Raw genomic sequence first — 20,329 nt, forward strand, 5'->3', positions numbered from 1 at the left:
GTGATATTTTGATACCTTCTCTTCCAATTTGAATCTGGTTGAACCCCTTATGCTGTCTGATTTCTCTGACTATGGCATGAAGTCTTGTTTAGAATGAGTAGGGAGAGAGTTGGGCAGCCTTGTCTAGTTCCTGGTTTTAGTGTGAATGCTTCAAATTTCTTTCCATTTAGTTTGATGTTAGCAACAGGTATGCTGTATATTTCTTACACTATGTTTTTTTTTTCTTTTTGGTTCTTTTTTTCAGAGCTGGGGAAAGAGCCCCGGGCCTTGCGCTTCCTAGGTAAGCGCTCTACCTCTGAGCTAAATCCCCAGCCTCACACTATGTTTTGATATGAGCCTTCATTTCTTGATTTTTCCAGGATTTTTATCTACAAGGATTGTTGAATTTTGTCAAATGCTTTCACACCATCTAATGAAATGTTCATGTGCTCTTTAATTTTGAGGTTTTTTTACATGATGGATTACATTCATGGATTTTACTATATTAAACCATCCTTCCATCCCTGGGTTCAAGTCTACTTGATCATGATGGATGATTTTTTTGATGTGTTCTTAGATTCGGTTTGCAAGAATGTTATACATATTTTTCATCAATATTCATAAGGGATATTGGTCTGAAGTTCTCTTTCTGTGCTGAGTATTTGTGTGGGTTAAGTATAAGAGTAATTGTGGATTCATGTAAGGAGTGTGGTAGTTCTCTGTCTGTTTCAATTTTGTGGAAGAGTTTGGATAATATTTGTATGAGGTCTTCTAAGAAGGTCTGATAAAATTCTGCACTGAACCATCTCTACTTGGGCTCTGTTTGGTTGGGAGACTTTCAATATCTGCTTCTATTTCTTTAGGAGTTATGGGGTTCTTTAGATAGTTTATTTGTTCCTGTTTTAACTTTGCTACCTGGTATCTGTCTACGAAATTGTCCATTTCCTCCAGATTTTGTAGTTTTGTTGAATATAGGCTTTTATACTAGAATCTGATGTTTTTTTTTGTTTTTTTTTTTTTTTTACTTTCTTCAGATTCCCTTGTTATGTCTCCCTTTTCTTTTCTGATTTTGTGAATTTCGATACAGTCTCTTTTACCTCTGGTTGGTTTGGCTAAGGGTTTATCTATCTTATTGTTTTTGTCAAAGAAACAGCTCCTGGTTTTGTTGATTCTTTGTATGGTCCTTTTCATTTCTGCTTCATTGATTTCATCTCTGAGTTTTATTTCCTGCTTTCTACCCCCTTGGGTTTACTTAGTTCTTTTTGTTCTAGAGCTTTTACATGTGCTATCAAGCTCCTGATATATGCTCTCTCCTGTTTCTTTTCGCAAGAACTCAGATCTATAAGTTTTTATTTTTAGCTCTGCTTTCATTGTGTCACATATGTTTGGGAATGTTGTGTCTTCATTTTCATTAAGTTCTAAGAAGTCTTTAATTTCTATCCTTATTTCGTCCTTGACCAATTTGTCATGGAGTAAAGCATTTTTCAACTTCCATGTATACGTGAGCATTCTGACATTATTGTTATTGTTGAAGACAAGTGTTATGTGTGGTGATCTTATAGAATGCATGGGATTATTTCTATCTTCCTGTATCAGTTGAGGTCTGCTGAGGGACCGATTGTGTGGTCAATTTTGAAGAAGGTGCCCTGACGTTATGAGAAGAATGTATATCCCTATATTTTAGGATGGAATGTTCTATAAATATCCGTTAAATCCATTTGGTTCATAACTTCTATTATGTTCTCTACATCTCTGTTTAATTTCTGTTTCCAAGATCTCTCCAGTGATGAGGATGGGGTGTTGAAATATCCTACTATTATCATGTCAGGTGCAATGTGTGCTTTTAGCTTTAGTAAGTTTTCTTTTATGAAACCTCAGGATTTCTCGTGAGTCATTTTTATTGCACACATCCAAATGTAAATACAACATTCTAGTTCTTGAGTTAATATTCTGGAAATTTACCTGGGAGAAGAAAGGCCTCACTCTCTAACTAGAGAGCTAACTATACAAATACAGAAGTTACTAATGAAAAGTAAGTTGCTTTAAAAATATTTCATATTAAAAATATAGTCATTCTCTGTGTTCGCTGTGGGAAGGCTGTTTATTTGTTTTGGTTTTTTGTTTCTTTTATTTTAAAATGGACAAATATTTACACTACATTAAAATAAGTGTGAAATGCATAACAATAGAAACCTATGCATTCCAGCATTTATTTTTCTACAAGAACAGAGTCCACTGAATGGTCAAGTATGTTCAACAGCACTCTCGCTTCATAACTGTCAGAGTTTTAAGTCTACCCTATGTTCTCTACACTTAGATTTTTATAACTTTTGTATGAATGGGTCAGATCAATCTAATAGATCTAATAAAGTATTATACCTGACTATGTCCCCTGCCCCCACAAGAAAATCGTGTATTGTTTTTCTTTTTTTGTTGTTTTGGAGAGCTGTGTTTTTTCATTAACCCAAATAGAAAATTAATCTAGTGATCAATTATTGAACAGAAACGAAAATTATGTATTGTGGTGAGAAATTCCCCAAAATAGCGTGTACCCAAATGTAAATCTAAAATGTTTGTGGCTAGACATGCACACAAGCTCATGACCCATGTAGCTGACACGCATTCCACACCTGATCAACTTAAGTGATTTGGGAAATTAACTTATTCATACAGAAGCAAACTCATGGGGAATGCTTTTTTTCTTAGCAGTGTTTATAAGTGATCAAATGGTGAAGCAGGATGTAAACAAATACTGTTATCCTTCATTGTTGCTTATACTAACATTTTAATTCATGTACAACCTCTACGTGCTTTTTTCTATTGTGTTTTCTGTGTCTCTGTCTCTGCATGAATATATAGGCATACAAGTGTGTGTGTGAGTGTGTGTATGTGTGTGTGTGTGTGTGTCTTATATGGTATTTATAAACATAGATAACATGTTTATTTATCTAAAATTTGGAAATACTGAAGATCACATTTGATTTGTGGATTAACCATGTGCTGATCTACTCACATACCTCTGACATTTCATTATATCAAGTGAATAGAGAGGGAACCTAAGAGGCTGGTGATATCTCCTACTCTACACTTGTCAGGAAAAAGTGGTATATTTTTTGTCAAGAAAAACCAAACTTCAGGAAATACATATACACTCCACAAAACAGGAAAGGACATCTCATTTGAAGGGAAAAGTTATCAGAGTGTGAGAAAAATGAGTTTGCCACATTCCAATATTTGAGGGACATGAGACTGAACTTCAGAAGATATAATGGGAAGGGACAGGCAGAATCCCCAAGGAACCAAAGTACGCTTAGCACTGGAGTTCCTCATTACATGAGAGCTCAGATATTGGTAAGGATGGTAAACATAATGATAAGAACTTTGCAGTCCATACTCAGTCTCCATATAAAGCAACAATGTGAACAAGATGAAAAGTAGTCACCACCACAGTGCTAACAGCTACTTTAGCAGTGACATTGTGAAAAACAGAGTGTAACTATAGAGAGAAGAAAAGGTAGATATTTGAAAACAGACTAGGCTCTGCTGGAACTGAACAATTTTCCATGAAAGTAACCAAGCAATCACACCACAGGTGCCATATGCAAAAATGAGCAAAGAGGGATGAACTGTATAAATACTATGTGTACAGAAATACAGGTAGTTTGTTGGAATTCTATGATGTTGAGAATAAAGAATAGGAAGGAATTTCTGTCAAGTCAGGCACCATATCCTGTTCTTAGAATACTCACATTCAAGAGACTGAGACAGAGAAATTAGGAATTTCAGGTTAGCCCGGACTACATATCAAGACAATACATCTTTTATTCTTTTTTTTATTTATTTAAATCAAAAGTCTGGTTGATAGAATATCACAAAAATATTAAGAAAATAGTAATTTAACGCCTATGCAGTGATACTCCTGCTAAAAAACATGTTCTATATAGAGACGTTAATTATTAAGTTACAAATACCATCTGTCATATTGAAGGTTGTGGCACGAAGGGGTATGGTGTTGTTTGGTTGATCATTCTTCACTTCCATGTCTCACTTTACACATCTTAAAAAGCTTCTCTGATGACCTCCTTACTGTGTAGACATCAATATGTGCCTTGCCTTTAATTCTATGTATTAAAAACAGTTATCATTTATTTATCAAATGATTACTTGATTTTGCATTATCTTCAAATTAATGGGTCTTGAGGAATTTATACCTTTATTGTGTGGGTTTGAATATTCATAATAGCAATCAGAGAATAATCGGGACCCAACACACACACAGGGTGGTTGGAGAGACTATACTGTGGCAATACGAAAGCATAGAAATAAGTAGGTTGATCTATTTTTCTGCATAACATTTATAACTAGATACTGATTAGAATGGGGAAAAAGTTGAGATACAGTCAAGGTTTTCTTTTCCTTAATTTCAATGATTGCTTATACAGCATGTGAAACTGAACTCACCCATGGGAAAATTTCTGCCTGAACTGCATTAGTGCAAAGACTACAAGTTTGCACCAGCTTTGTAAATATTTGGACACTTGACTCAATGCTTAACACACTTTGGAAAATCTCCTGGTGTTAAGAGAGAAAGTGTTAGATATGAAAATCTGTGAGAATAAATCACTTCTAAGCTTTGATTTTTGTGACTACAGAGAAAGACTTTGACTCTGATGTAACTGAGTGTCTAAAAGTATTAAAAAATCAATATCTCTTATCTGTAAGAATCCTTCTAATGGCTTAATGCTCTGTCTTCCAGGAGATGAGTGCAAATTGTGTCAATTGCTCTTTGTGGCAGGAAAAGGACTTGTCTGTCAAATACTTTTCAATTGCCAAGAAGTTTGAGGTACCTGGAGAATGCTTCCTCCTGTTCACCCTCATCCTGCTCTCATTGCCTTTATTATCTGCACCAGTCCATCTCTACACACCCCCATGTACATTTTTCTGATGAACTTATGTATCCTGAAAATTGGTTACACTAGTTCTGTCATACCCAATATATGGAGAGCCTTGAAAGTGAGATCTGAGGAATCTCTCAGGAGGGATGTTCCACACAGACGTTTTTCTTCACACTTTTTGTATAATTGAGTTCTTCCTATTGCCAGCCATGGCCTTTGTCCACTGTATGGACCTGCTTCATTCTGCAGCCCAAATGAGTAGTGAGGTATGTTCCCACAAGGCAATTGTTTCATGGGGAATAGGTTGCCTTGTAGGGTTGGGAAAAAACTACTTGATATCCAAATCTAACCACCCACAAGGAGTTGAAAAACTATTGGTCATCTTCCATACCACAGTGATATCCATGCTGAACCCATCATCTTTGCTTAAAGTACGAAGAAGTCAAGACAGGACTGAAAAGAACTCTGGGTCTGAAGAAAGTTCTGATAATAAATAGGTAATTAAGGATCCCAAAGTGCTCTTTCAAAAAGGTGCAAAGTCTGTGAAAGAAAGAAAAAAAATAATAACTGTGCTTTTTCTTGCTGTCTTGAAACAAACTTTAAGAAACATACCTTTTTTTAAAGTGTTCTCTTTATTCACCACCATGCTTAATTGCAAACAATTGTAAAGTATGCTTGCTACTAAATTACTTTAGTAGATTAATCCTGTACTTAAGTGGTTTCCTCTGGACAGAGTTTAAACCACATGTTAATGTCTCAGGGTCTTGAAAATTCTCTGTATCCATTCTTAGCTATTTGGAAATCTTTCAGAAATTGTTTGTACATGATCTCAGCTCATTATAATACAATTCCATATTCCTCAGTACATGTAAATTCTTTGCATTGGACTGGAACTGTTAATTAGTTCTCAGGAGAGTGAATTGTTAACCTCTGCTTTGTGTACCATTTGATCAGTCCATACTTCAGTTCTGTTCACCCAGTGTCTATTATTTTGGAACAGGAGTAGTCTTTCCTCCACTTTTTGATTTCTAAAAGGGCTGTGGAAAAGAATTTCAGCCAGGTGATTCTCAAGATCAATATCATAGTTTCAGATAAACACACACACATGTACACACACACACACACACACACACACACAGGCACACACACACATACACACATGCACTTACACACACACATCCACACACACACAAATATGCATTCACATACAGGAACTGAAGTGGGTTTACAAGTGACCGAATACAAATATAAAAGTCAGCTAGAGTTATGTAATTAGATTCAGGTTGCTATTCAAAAGTAAAATAAAATAATATAAAATTAGAATCTTGAGTCTTTATGAGTATAATGAAACAAAAATAAAATTCCATTTAAGTGTGCTGAAAATATTGAAGACATTGACACATTACCATGACACCAAAACTACAGTATTGTTTTAGGCATGAGTCACCCATACAGAAAGACAGTAATTATATTCTCCTCAGACTCATTGTTCTGAGTCTACTTACATGGAGTAAGGACCATTCAGGTCAAAATGTTGGTAAAAAAATGACGAGATGTTGAAAGCAATGCATAAAGTATTGAAGAGACACACAGTCTTTTCATAGGCATTAAGTAATTCTCTTTTAACTTCTATTACTTTAAAAGGAAATACAAAAGAAAATACATTAAAATATTTTAAATATGAAAGGAAAATAATTTAAAATAATTTCATTGCTCCATATTTGGTTCTTGTTAAGATGACAGATATCCTCCTAATGCTTAACTGCGATAAGCGAAGCAAGAAACACTTTGTGGTATCGGTGTCAAGTACATATAATCTCAACCTAAAAGAGGAAAACAACTGGGCAAATCCAAATTCAGAGACATTCTTGCAAGGTAAGTAGTTATCTTCAAAGGTGTGGTCACAGAAGATAAAAATAGTAATGAATTATCACAAAACTGAATGACTTAAGATATGTAATAAGTAAATGTTAACTGGATTTCTGGATTGGATATGGGCATAGAAAGTGTACAGTTCTAGAAACATTGTTGTTATGATTTGGTAAACCTACTGTGTTACTTGTAACAATTTTTTTTTCAATTTTCTGATTTTTGAGAATTAGTCATTAGATTGCTTAAAGTATAAAAATTCAGGAATTAGGACACGACATAAAACCATACTCTTTCCTAGCAATTAAATCGGTTTTTCCTGTATAGTTTGAATTCTTCTTTATTTTTTGTATTTATTTATTTTTTTAATTTATTTATGTCTCAAATGCTGTCCTCCTTCCTGTTTTCCCCCAGAGTCCCTTAAAACAAACAGCATCCCTTTCCGATTACTTCTTTCAAAAAGACAAAGCAACACTAGTTAAAAGTCATGTTTAGTCCCTTGATAGCTGTTCCTTTGGCCACACATTTGAAAATCTATATCATTGATAGTGCAGACATTAGGAAATATCTTCAAAAATGATCTTCAAAAATTAAATATTCTCCAGTAATCAGCTATCAGCTATCAGCTTGACAAAAGTGGAAGAACCCATGAACAAAAATATCCTTGTAATGTACGTAGAGAAAATTGATCAGACAAGAAGGAAAACATATAGCAACCTTCCTGGATTCAACACAATAGAGCCTACGTTCCTGTAGTGTATTCTTCATGAGTTTATAGAGTTTATGGGCTAATACCTGGAAAAGAACTCCTACAAAAACCAGCAGCAAATTAACCACAAACTGCAATATTTATACAAGCCAAAGAAATATGTGTAAAGTATTATTTTCAGCTCTATATGAGAATATTAATATTTTTTAATTCATATATTAATAAAATTTTAAATTCATTTCTGCAAATTTTTATTGCAATTTTTTAAATAAATAGATTTTAAGTGACTTATGTGATCATTACCTTTTAGTGGTTTTCATTGCGCTATAGAACAATAAAGTGTTTATTTGACTGTGATCATTACTATGAATATTCACGAAAATCAAATTATGTCAAGCAGGAACTGCTCTTCTGTTTTTATACTTTTAGTTGTACATATGCTTGTTCACATGTGCAACACATGCATGCCTACTGTCCAGGAGGTTGAAGAAGGTGTGAGGTTCCGTGATGCTGAAATTACAGCCACTTGTGAGCTGTCAACGGGTTCTCTGGAAGAACAGATAATGCTATTAATCACCGAATCATTCATTCATCTGCAGCAAACACCATTTTTTGTAAATATAGTGACTTAATTGTCCTGTCTTCTGCATAGACTACTGTTTTCTCAAATATTTTAATTTAATATTAAACATACACCCACCTGTTCTTAACTTCATATATATATACACATATATATATGTATATATATGTATATATGTATATATGTATTTGTATATATATATATATATATGTATATATGTATTTGTATATATATATATATATATATATATATATATATATAACATACACACACAAATACATACACAGCCACACACACTCACACTCACACACACACACACACACACTGCTCTTACATTCAAGTTTACTTACTTACTTACTTACACACACACACCTGCTTCTTACCTTCAAGTAGACTTAGTTATTTTCATAGTTATTTGTTTATTTATTCACTTTACATGCTGCACACTGCCCCCTCCAGTTCACCCCTCTCACAATCCTTCTCCCAGCCTTTTCTCCTCTGAGCAGGAGGGGAACCCTCGGGTATCTCCTCACCTTGCATATCTAGTCTCTTTGATCACACCATCTGCTAGTGAGGACAGACACAGCAGCCTAGATGAATGGGTTGAGGAGGTAGAGGTCATATCCAGAAAGAGGCAGAGAGCTGGGGTAAAAGATGCCGATGAATCAATGGGTGTTTCCTTAGTTGAGACTCACAGCCTCAGTGATATGGACCTGAAGAAGCAATCTCCGGTAGCCAGAGAGCAACCCAAATGGAGTGATAAAGACACCTACTTTTGACCCAAAATTTATTCTGACCACAAGAAATGAAGGCGCCGTGCATAGAACAGAGAGTGAGGAAATATCAACCAATGGTTAGTGCAGATCGAGGCCCATCCCAGGGATGAGCACCAATCCCTGACACTATTACTGACACTCTGTTATGCTTGGAGAAAGGAGTCTAACATGGCTTCCCTCTGAGACACTCCACTAAGCTGCTGACTCAGACAGAAGCACACATCCATTAGCCATACCAGGGGTGGTGCTTGGGGACACAGATGGAAGAACAGAATGAAAAGGATTATGGCCTCTAAGGATATAGGCAATCCACAGGCTTTGTCTTCATGTGGGTACCGAACAAGTAGAATTGGGTTTCCCCAAAACATGTTGTATGTAGATGGGACATCTGTTTCTTTAAAATTCATTCATTTATTTACTCACTTTACATCCCAAGATCGGTGCTCCATCTTCAAGGTACGCCAACACCCATTGTCAGGGGAACCCATAAAAAGACAAAGCTATATATTTCCTACCTATGTCCTGGTGGCTCAGGCTCAGTCCATATTCACTCTCTGGTTACTGGTTCAATCTTTGACAAACCCCAAGAGTCCCCATGAGTTGATTCTATTGGTCTTTCTGTGAAGTCCCTCATATTATCTGGGCCTCGATTCTTCACCTGTTTTTTTAAAGACTCCCCAAGCTCCAGCTAATGTTTGGTGGTGAATCTCTACACTTGTTTCTCTCAGCTATAGGGTGGAGTCACAGAGAGGAAAGTTATACTAGGAATCTGTCTGCAAGCATGATAGAATATCTTTAATGTATCAGAGATAGGTGATTGCTCACGCGGTAGGTCTCAATCTGTAATAACCATTGGTTGGAAATTCCTTCCATGTCTACTGTTTCTATCTTTGTCTCTGAAGATCTTGTAGGCTGTGTTCACTTTGGATTGAAGGTTTAATGGGTGGGTTTTTTTTCCTTGTCACATCACTGTTAGTCATTCCTGGCTACAGAATTGGCAAATTAAGGATCTATACCCTCATTGCTACAGTCACCCCCATAGACATCCTGGGGACTCGCCTTTCCCAGTTCTCTGGATCTTCCTTGAGATGTGCACCCCACACTTGTGATTTCCATTCTCTTTTCCCTGCTTTCCCTATAACTAATTCCTCCAAAGCCCACTCCCTTCCCTACCTCCCCTCCCATTCAGTTTCCTCCCTCCCTCCATCCTCCTCAATATTTATTATGCTAAATGCATTTTAAAGTCAATATTTAGGAAAAAACACTGAAAAGTGGAGGAAGTATCCCACTCACATGTTGCTAACAGTGGACTGTGCTAGTGGAAATTTGTCTCTACAACCTCTCAGTACTAGAAGTCGTCTTAGGCTTCCTATGTGTATAGATATTTGGTCTTTCTCAGATTTCTGGCGCGTTTGGAGACTGATTATAGTCTCATTGCTTATCAGGCCGTATAAATCTGGATATAGATATTTTTGGATAGTTATCAGATAGTATACAAGCTAGCCAAGACATAATATAGATTTTAAGCCTTTCTCAAGCTGAAATGAAGAACTAAATGTTATTTCTAACTGATATAGTGACAGACTGGGTGTTGAATATATCAAATGCTTTATAAATTGTTGAATGGTAATAATCTTACTCAATTGATATATAAATGAAAAGTCTGTTTAACTGGACAAAAAGTGGGAAACATTGTTTACACTGAAGTTATCTGTATTTTGATGCTAATCCACTGCTCTAAGGACAGCTGCCTTGTCCTGTACTCAGAACTCAGGTGAATTCTGCAAAACCACTTTACCATTAAATTTGTGAAGTACAGGTGAGGGGCAGGTCCAGTATAGAAGGAGGCCTATCATTGGAGGAAGGAAGGATGGGCAGGAAAGAAGTTTGAAGGAAGTAGAAGAGACTAGAGGAAAAAGGGGAGACAGAAAGAGGAGAGGTGAGAAGCCATGGCAGGTGAAGTTAAGATTCTGCTCTGTGTATTTACTTGTTGTTATTAATGTTCCAAAGGTATGGATGGTACCAGGCTTGGTATGCTTAAGTGGGCTATTATATCTTATCAATTGGGTCAAAGATTATTTTGTTGTGTGTTCTTTTATGTGAGGATTTGAGTGTAAGAATGTGTGTGGCAGTAAGAGACACTGGGCAGATGAGGAGTAGGGCTGTATTCAACCAAGATATCTAGCAGAGGCTTGGGAAACTACGGTGAAAGTGTTCGCGGGGTAAAAGACTACTTTTATTTTTATATTTTTGCAACAGCACATTCACTTCTGTATTTGACATGCTCTAGGTGTGTCCCAAGGAAAGATCTACATCTGGTTCCAGACAGAATGTGCTTCTTAGGTTCATCAATCTTATCTAGTTTTGGTGGCTGATTTTATATATATATATATATATATATATATATATATATATATATATATATATATATATATATATTTAACATGGATTTTGAGCAGCTACGTCAAGAATGTAGAATCCACAAATGCCAATGCCAAATAGAATCGCTCCTGTTTTTATGAGCCTATTAAAGTTGAGGTTTCACTGGACTTCAAGTTCTTCCCTCCCTGTCAATCCTCCTTTATCTTATCTTTGGCCAGAAGAAAGAATCATTTTAAAACATCCAAAATGCTGAAATATCACCCTTTGGAACACAGGAAGGTAGATATTACAGAAATGATATCTAATGGGAATACAGAAACATTTTCAATTGTCCCTGCTCTCCTTTTATTTACTCAGGCAGCTATGTATATGCATAAAATAAAAATTTGATAGTTTATCATTTTAAGTAGATACACAATATTTACACTTGCAAATTCACTTTATAGCTTGGCCACCTTTGTTGCCAAAATCATTGCAAAAATCTAGAATTGGTAAACAGAATGTTTGAGTACACATACAGGAATATCTATAAAGTCCCCTAACAAGGAATGAACAATTAGAAAATGAAATACAAAATTCACTCAGTTAAATGCCTGTAGAGAAAAAAAATGGCCTTTGAGAAAGAGGGAAAATCTAGAAAATTGAACTGTTTGTAACAGGAATGGACCCGGTAATAGAGATAATATCCAGATGAATCTCCTACAACCCATGTTCCTAGATCTTTTCTACCCAATACAAGCCCCTAACGGACTTGGTCCATTAAGAGCCTGTAACCACTGATGAAGAAAAGAGAAGTTTCCAGCTGTAGAGAGATATAGTACATAAAGGTTACCACTGTGTCACAGGAGACTCTCCTGGAATAGGCACCCTTGAATCTGGTCAATATAAGGAAAGCAGGTAGGCCATGGCAGTTCTCAGTGACATCATCATTTGGCCCTCCCTGAAAAATTTCTTGTACCCTGGAGAGCACTAGCTTTTGTGATGTCACAAGGAACTGCATCACAGATATTCCTGCAGTACATCTAGGGAATACTAAATGGCCTCTATTTAAGTACAAACAGTCATTTGGGAGGGAGAACAAAGAGTATGTACATAACAGAAATGAGTAGAAGAATGTTGGCCTTCTGTTTAGTTTAAAAAAATGAAATATGTGGTACATGGGAAAGCACAGTGAGTGCTGTGTAGGGGTTGTGAGGGTTCACTGAACACGTAGTCTTGATCTGAGCCTTCCATAATGGGATTCAGGAAGTGCGAACCTCCCAGTAGCATCTGGTTTTCCTTGCTTGTTATGGTTCCTGAGAATCAGAGATTTTTTATCATTAATTTTATTATTCCAAAAGTCAGGTGTTGGGACAGGTATAGTGTTTTTTTTTTTCTGAGAGCTCATGCCTTTTATTTTTTCCCCCAAAAGGAAAAAGACCTAAGGAGGAAGGGAAAGACAAGTATTGTATGCTCAGCTCAGAGTAATCTCCTCCAGCTTTGGATTCCTATAGTACAGTTTCTGTCTGACACTGATATCTGGGAGAGAGAAACGCTTCTATTTGAAACTTCATCACCTCATTCTTTCCACTAGTGTTATGCTGACTACCATTCCCTGACAGTGTCCCTCTAGATTTCTGAATCAATATGTCTGATTACCTTGCAGTTTTATTTACTTATATTTCTTTGATTTTTTTTAATTTTTAAGTTAATTTTAATATTTTTTGGATATTTCTATATCTACATTTTAAATGTTTTTTTTCCTCTCCCAGTATCCTCTCCATAAAAGACCTGAACGTTTCCCTTCCTTTACATTTAAACCCCCCTTACTGCCCCTCGACATTTCCTTGAACTGGGAGTCAAACCTAGGGAGAACCAAGGGCCTCTCCTTCCTTTGGTGTCCAACAATGCAATCCTCTGCTACATATGCAGTTGGACCCATAGGTCTGCCCATGTACAGTCTTTGAATACCTGTATAGTACCAGAATGTTCTTGTTCATTGTCATTGTTCTACTGATGGGGTAGAGCATCTTCAGCTCTAGTAAACCTTTCTCAAAATTTACCAAGAAGAGGTCCATTTACAAATCTCTGGTTTGCCACTGGCACTCACTTGTGTAAATAACATGCTCTAGCTGTGTCTCTCAGGAAATATATATAACCTGTCCCTGGAATCATGCACTTCTTAGCTTCATTAATCTTAATCATATCTAATTTTGGTGGCTGATCTATCTATCTATCTATCTATCTATCTATCTATCTATCTAGTTATCTATCTAGATATCTATCCTTGTCTCTGTCTCTGTCTCTGTCTCTGTCTCTGCATATATATATATATATATATATATATATATATATATATATATATATATATATATATATATATATATATTTGGTGGCTTCTACATCTATGAAATTATGTGAAATTTTAATATGGATTCTGTGCTCCTAGGTGAAGAATGGAGTATCCACAAATGACAATACCAAATATACTCCCTCCTGTTCTTATGAGCCTATTGAGGTTGAGGTTTTACTGGAACTCAAGCCATTCTTCTCCCTTCTCATCATCCTGTATCTATTGTTTGGCTTGAAGAAAGTATCATTGTAAAACATCCAAAAGCCTGAAGTCTCACCCTTGGAACACAGGAAGGTAGATATTAAAGAAATGATATCTAATGTGACTACAGAACTGCATTCTATTGTCCATGCTGTCCTTTTATTTACTGATGTCAGGTAATTTCTGCATTAAATAAAAATTTGGGCGTTTATCATTTGAAGTAGGTACACAATATTTACACTATTAAATTCACTCTTTAGCTTGGCCAGCTTTGTTGCGAAAATCATTGCAAAAAACTAGATTTGGAAAACAGAATTATTGAGTACACATTCAGGAATATCTATAAAGTCCCCTATCAAGGAATTAACAATTAGAAAATGAAATACATAATCCACTTATTTTAATATCTGTAGGGAAACAATGCCCTTTGGGAAACAGATAGAACTTAGGAAATTGAACTGTTTGTCACAGGAATGGACCTGGTAATAAAATTATCCAGAAGGCTCTCCTACATCCCATGTTACTAGGTATTTTCTACACATACCAAGACCCTGAATAACTTTGTCCATTCAGAGCAGGTAACCACTCATAAAGCAAAGGGAACTCTCTAGCATTAGAGAGATGTTCTGCATAAATGTTTCCACTGTGTCAAAGGAGACACTCCTGGAAAGGGCACCCTAGAATCTGGTCAATATAAAGAAAGATCTTTAGCAGGTAGGCCATGGCAATTCTCAGGGATAATGTCATTAGGCCGTATCTAAAAAATCTCTTGCAACCTAGAGAGCCCTAGCTTCTTCTGTGATATCAAAAGTAATGTCGTGACTGCAGCTGCCTCTCAGACGTTCCTTTAGTACCTCTAAGGTTTATTAATTGGCCTTTATTTTAGTTTAAACAGCTATTTAGGAGGGAGAACAAATAGGATGTAGATATCAGAGATGGGGGGAACGAATTTGGCCTAATGTTTTAGTTTAAAAAACGAAGAAATACATGGTACATGGGAAAGCTCTGGGTACTGTGTAGGGGTTGTGAGGGTACACTGAACACATTGCCTTGATCTGAACCTTCAACATATTGGATTCAGGAGGTGAGAGCCTCTCAGTTGCATCTGCATTTCCTTGCTGGTTATGGCTCCTGGAAGTCAGAGATTTTTTATTATTAATTTCTTTATTCCAAAAGGCAGGGGTTCGGAAGGGTTCAGTTGTTTTTCTGAGAGCTCATGACTTTCATTATTTTTCTCCATGAGAAAAAGTTCCTAAGGAAGGAGTGATGACAAGTATTGTATCCTCTGCTCAGTGTAAATTCCTCCTTGCTTTGGATTCCTATAGTGCACTTTGTTTCTGACACTGATATCTGTGACAGAGAAGTGCATCTAGCTGCGACATCATCATCTCAGTCTTTCCACTAGTATTACTCTGATTACAATTCCCTGACAGGTACCCTTTAAATTTCTGGGTCGATACGTATGATTCCTTGACAATTTTCTTTTCTTTTACTTATATCATTTTTTAAGCAATTTATTGCTTTTTTAATTGGATACTTCTATATTTTCTTTTCAAATATAATTTCCTTTCCCAGTTTCCTCTCCAAAAGAGCCCTGACCTGTCCAATTCCCCTTTTTCTATAACCCCCTTACTGCCTCTTGACATTCCGTTGAACTGGGAATCAAACCTAGGGTGGACCAAGGGCCTCTTCTTCCATTGTTGCTCACCAAGACCATCTTCTGATACATATGGAATTGGAGCCATTGGTCTGTAATGTGCAGTCTTGAATGTTGATTTAGTACCAGAAAGGTTTCGTTCATTGGCATTGTTCTTATGGGGATTAAAGCCCCATTCAGATCTTGTAATCCTTTCTCAACATTTACCAACAAGAAATCCATTTTCAGTTCAGGATTTGCCGTTATCATTTAACACTGTATTTCACATACTCTAGCTGTGTCTCTCAGGAAAGGTCTATATCTGTTCCTGGCATAATGCACTTCTTAGCTTCATCAATTTTATATCGTTTTGGTGGCAGATGTATGTATGTATATATATATATATATATATATATATATATATATATATATATATATATATACTTTTGGTGGCTCCTACAACTAGGTAGTTAGGTGGAATGTTAACATAGAATCTTCCCAACTAGGTAAAGAATGTAGAATTCAGAAATGACAATGTCAAATGGACTCCATCCTGTATTATGAACATATTGAATTTGAGGTTTTACTGGTGGTAATGCCATTCTTCTCCCTGCCTATCCTCCAGTATCTAAGGTTTTTACTTAAGAAAGAATAATATTAAAACATCCAAAACCCTCAAGTCTGGCCATGGGAACACAGGAAGATAGGTAGTACAGAATTAATATCAAATGGGACTAGAGAACCGAATTCTATAGTCCATGTTGCCCTTTGTGTTGCTGATGTCTGGTAATTTTTAGATGAAATAAGCATTTAGGAGTTTATCATTTGAAGTCAGTACACAGTATTTACACCATTATGCTCAGTCTATAGCTAGGCACAATTTGTTGCCAAATCATTGTAGAAAATGGAATTGGAAATTAATATATTTGAGTACACTTTCAGGAATATTTATGAAATGCCCTGTCAATGAAAGTACAATAAGAAAGTAAAATACAATATTCATTTAATTACAGGACTGTAGGGAAAATACTGGCCTTTGTGATACATAGTTAACCAAGAAAATTTAACTCTATGTCACTGGAATGAACCTGGGAATAAAAATAATATCTAGAAGAACCTCCTACATTAGATGTTCCTTAAACTTTTCTACCCATGCCAAGGCCCTTATTAACTTTTTCCATCCCAAGCATGTAACTGCTTAAAAAATCAAAGATAAATCTCTAGCTTAAGAGAGATGGAGGATGTAAAGGTTTCCACTGTGTCACAGGAGACATACATGGAATGGGCACCCTCGAATCTGGTCTATGTAAGGAAAGCTGTTTAGCAGGTATACCATTGAACTTCTCAATGACATAATCATTAGGCCCTCCCTGAAACATCTCTTGTAACCTGGAAAGCCCTAGCTTCTGTGATGTCACAAGTATTGTTGTGACTGAAACTCCCTATCAGTACCTCTAATGTTTACTAATTGAATTCTAATTCAGAGTAAACAGCCATTTTGGAGTGAAAGCAATGAGGATGAAGAGATCAGAGATGGGGAGAAGGATGCTGGCCTTCTTTCTTGATATAAAAAAAGGAAGAAATACATGGTCCTTGGGAAAGCTCAGTGAGTCATTGGTACAGATTGAATGGGATGGCTGAAGAGACAGCCTTGATCTGAGCCTTCAATATAAGGGTAACAGAAGCTGGGAGCCTCCCAAAAACATCTGGACTTCCCTGTTATTATAGTTCTTGGAAGTCAGAGAATTTATATCATTTATTTCTTTATTTCAAAAGCCAAGTTTTGGGAAGGGCACAGTTGTTTTCCTGAGATCTCATAGCCTTTATTCTTTTTGTAAAAAAGAAAGTGTCCTAAGGAAGATAGGATTGACAAGTATTGTGTCCTCTTCTCAGAGTAAACTCCACCATGCTTTGGATACCTATGCTGCCGTTTGTGTCTGACACTGATATCTGGGAGAGAGAAGTGCTTCTGTTTGAGACTTCATCATGTCAGTCTTTCCACTAGTTTTACTCTGAATACCACTTTGGATTTCTGAGTCAATATATGTGATTAATTGTCAGTTTTCTTTCTTATCTTTCATTATATTTACTCTTTAGCAAATTTTATTGTTTTTTTTAAACTGGTTGTTTCTATATTTAAATTTAAAATATTATTTCCTTTCCCAGATTCCTGCCCTTGAGATCCATATCTGTTCCCTTTTCTTCTTTTCAAAACCCCTTTTCTGCCAATTGACATTCCCTTGAACTAGGAGACAAAGCTAGGGAGGACAAAAGGCTTCTACTCCCATAGTGCCCAACAATGATGGGGAGAAGGAACCTGGCCTTCTGCCGTGGTATTAAAATAAGAGAAAAATACGTCGTCCTTAGGAATGCTAAGTGCATACTTCATACGTGTTGACTGGAGTAACTAAAGAGATAGCCTTGATCTGAGCCTTCACTATATGGGAATCAGGAGCTGAGAGCTCCTCAGAAGCATCTGTAATTCCAAGTTCTTATGGTTCCTGGAAGTCAGAGTGTTTATATCATTCATTGCTTTATTCCAAAAGCCAAGTTTTGGGAACAGTACAGTTGATTTGCTGTGACCTCATGGCCTTTTTTTTTTTTTTTGTCCAAAAGAAAGACGTCCTAAGGAAGAAGGGAAAGACAAGTATTGTGTCCCTAGCTCAGAGTAAACACCTCCATGCTTTGGATTCCTATAGTGCAGTTTTTATCTGACTCTGATATTTGGGAGAGAGATGTGCTTCTAGTTGAGACTTCATCATCTCTGTCTTTCCACTAGTATTACTCTGAATACCACTTTAGAATTTTGAGTCAATGGGTTTGATTAGATGACTGTTTTCTTATCTTTTATATCTTGAGTTTATTTATTTTTAGCAAATTTAATTGCTTTTTTTAAACTAGATGTTTCTCTATTTACCTGTAAAATATTATTTTCTTTCTAATTTTCCTTCTTGTAAAATACCTACCTATTCACTATCCCTTCTTTAATGACACTTTCTGCCCCTTGACAATCCCTTGAACTATAAGACAATTCTGGGTTTGATCAAGGGCTTCTCCTTCCATTAGTGTCCATTAAGATCATCATCTGCCACATATCCATTTAGAGAAATTGGTCTGTCCATGTAAAGTCTTTGAATATTGGTCTAGTACCAGGAAGTTCTGGTTCATTGGTACCGTTGTTGTTATGGTGTTGAAATCACCTTCAACTCTTGTAATCCTTTCTCAAAATCTACCAACAAGAGGTCCGTTTTCAGTTCACTGGTTTGCCACTAGCATTCCCTTCTGTAATTGACATGCTTTAGCTATGTCTCTCAGGAAATATCTACATCCAGGTCCTGGTACAATGCACTTCTTAGCTTCATCAATCTTATTTAATTTGGTGGCTGTTATATATACTTTTGGTGACTCCTACAATTATGAAGTTAGGTGGAATTTTAACATGGATTCTGCGCAAATAGGTCAAGAAGGTAGAATCCACAAATGGCATTGCCAAGTAGACTCTCTCCTGTTCTTATGAACCTATTGAAGTTGAGGTTTCACTGGTCCAGAAGCCATTCTTCTTTGTGATCATCCTCCTCTACCTTCTGCTTGGCCTTAAGAAAGAAACATGGTAAAACATCCTAAACAATTAAATCTGGGCCTGAGACACTAGAATGTAGATATTTTTGCAGATGATATCAAAAGTGACTAGAAAAGAAAATTCTATGCTCCATATGGTCCTTTTTTAACTGATATCTGGAAATTTTGGATAAAATATAATTTTGGAGTTTATCGTTTGATGTCGCTACACCATATTTACTGTTATACTCAGTCTATTGCTGTGCGCCTTTGTTGAGAAATCATTGCAAAAAATGAGTTAGAAAATAGAATGTTTGAGTACACATTCAGGAACATTTATAAAATCACCTATCAAGGAATATACAGTAAGAAGTGAAATACAGTATTCATTAAAACTAAAGGTCTGTAGAGAAAATACTGGCCTTTGTGATACAGAGAAATCCTAGAATTTGAACTGTTTTTCACAGTAATGTACCTAGGAATAAAATATTATCTAGAAGAATCTCCTACACTCCATGTTCCTAAATCTTTTCTACCCATGCCAGGTCCCTGACCAAATTTCACCATTTAGAGCATGTAACCACTAATGAAGCAAAGATAAGTTTGTAGATTTAGAGAGATGGAGTTCGTAAAGGTTTCCATTGTGTCACAAGAGACATACCAGGAAAGGGCACCCTTGTATCTGGTTCATGTAAGGAAGCTATTTAGCAGGTAGGCTTTTTCTGTGATGTCACAAGTGTTGTTGTGACTGCAACTCCCTTTCAAATATTCCTTCAGGACCTCTAGAGTTTAAAACTGGCCTGTAATTCAGAAAAACGAGCCATTGGGGAGTGAGAAGAAAGAGGATGAAGAGATCAGTGATGGGGAGGAGGAAGCTGGTCTTCTGACTTGGTGTCAAAAAAAAAAGGAAGAAATATGTGGTCCTTGGGAAATCTCAGTGAATCCTTGGTAGGGGTTGAGTAGGATCACTGAAGAGATAGATTGGATCTGAGCCTTACACATACGGGAATCAAGAGCTGTGAGCCTCTCTGAAACATCTGGACTTCGCAGTTCTTATGCCGCTGGAAGTCAGAGATTTTATATCATTCATTTACTTACTCCAAAAGCCAAGTATTTGGATGGTCACAGATGTTTTCCTGAGAGCTCATGGCATTAATTCTTTTCATAAAATATAAAAAGGTCCTAAATAATAAGGGAGAGAAAAGTATTGTGTCCTCTGCTCAGAGCAAACTCCTCCATGCTTTGAATACCAATAGTGCAGTTTGTTTCTTACACTAATATCTGGGAGAGAGAAGTCCTTCTAGTTGAGACTTCATCATCTCAATCTTTCCACTAGTATTTCCACTGAATAACATTTAAGTTCTGAGTCAATTGGTGAGATAAGCTTTCATTTTTCCTTTCTTTTCTTTCTT

General features: G+C 36.3%; 1 long non-coding RNA gene across 1 annotated transcript in view; it reads left to right on the plus strand.

The window, feature by feature from the left end:
* Positions 1 to 20,329, plus strand: part of LOC147998032 (uncharacterized) — an 89,989-nt gene that overhangs the window by 19,480 nt on the left and 50,180 nt on the right. The window contains exons 3-4 of the long non-coding RNA XR_015647453.1: positions 6,611 to 6,749; positions 13,619 to 13,816. This is a non-coding gene — a long non-coding RNA (uncharacterized LOC147998032). The remainder of the gene's footprint in view (positions 1 to 6,610; positions 6,750 to 13,618; positions 13,817 to 20,329) is intronic.

Source organism: Rattus norvegicus, chromosome Y (genome assembly GCF_021556685.1).
Source record: "Rattus norvegicus strain SHRSP/BbbUtx chromosome Y, alternate assembly SHRSP_T2T, whole genome shotgun sequence".
Lineage (NCBI taxonomy): Eukaryota > Metazoa > Chordata > Mammalia > Rodentia > Muridae > Rattus > Rattus norvegicus.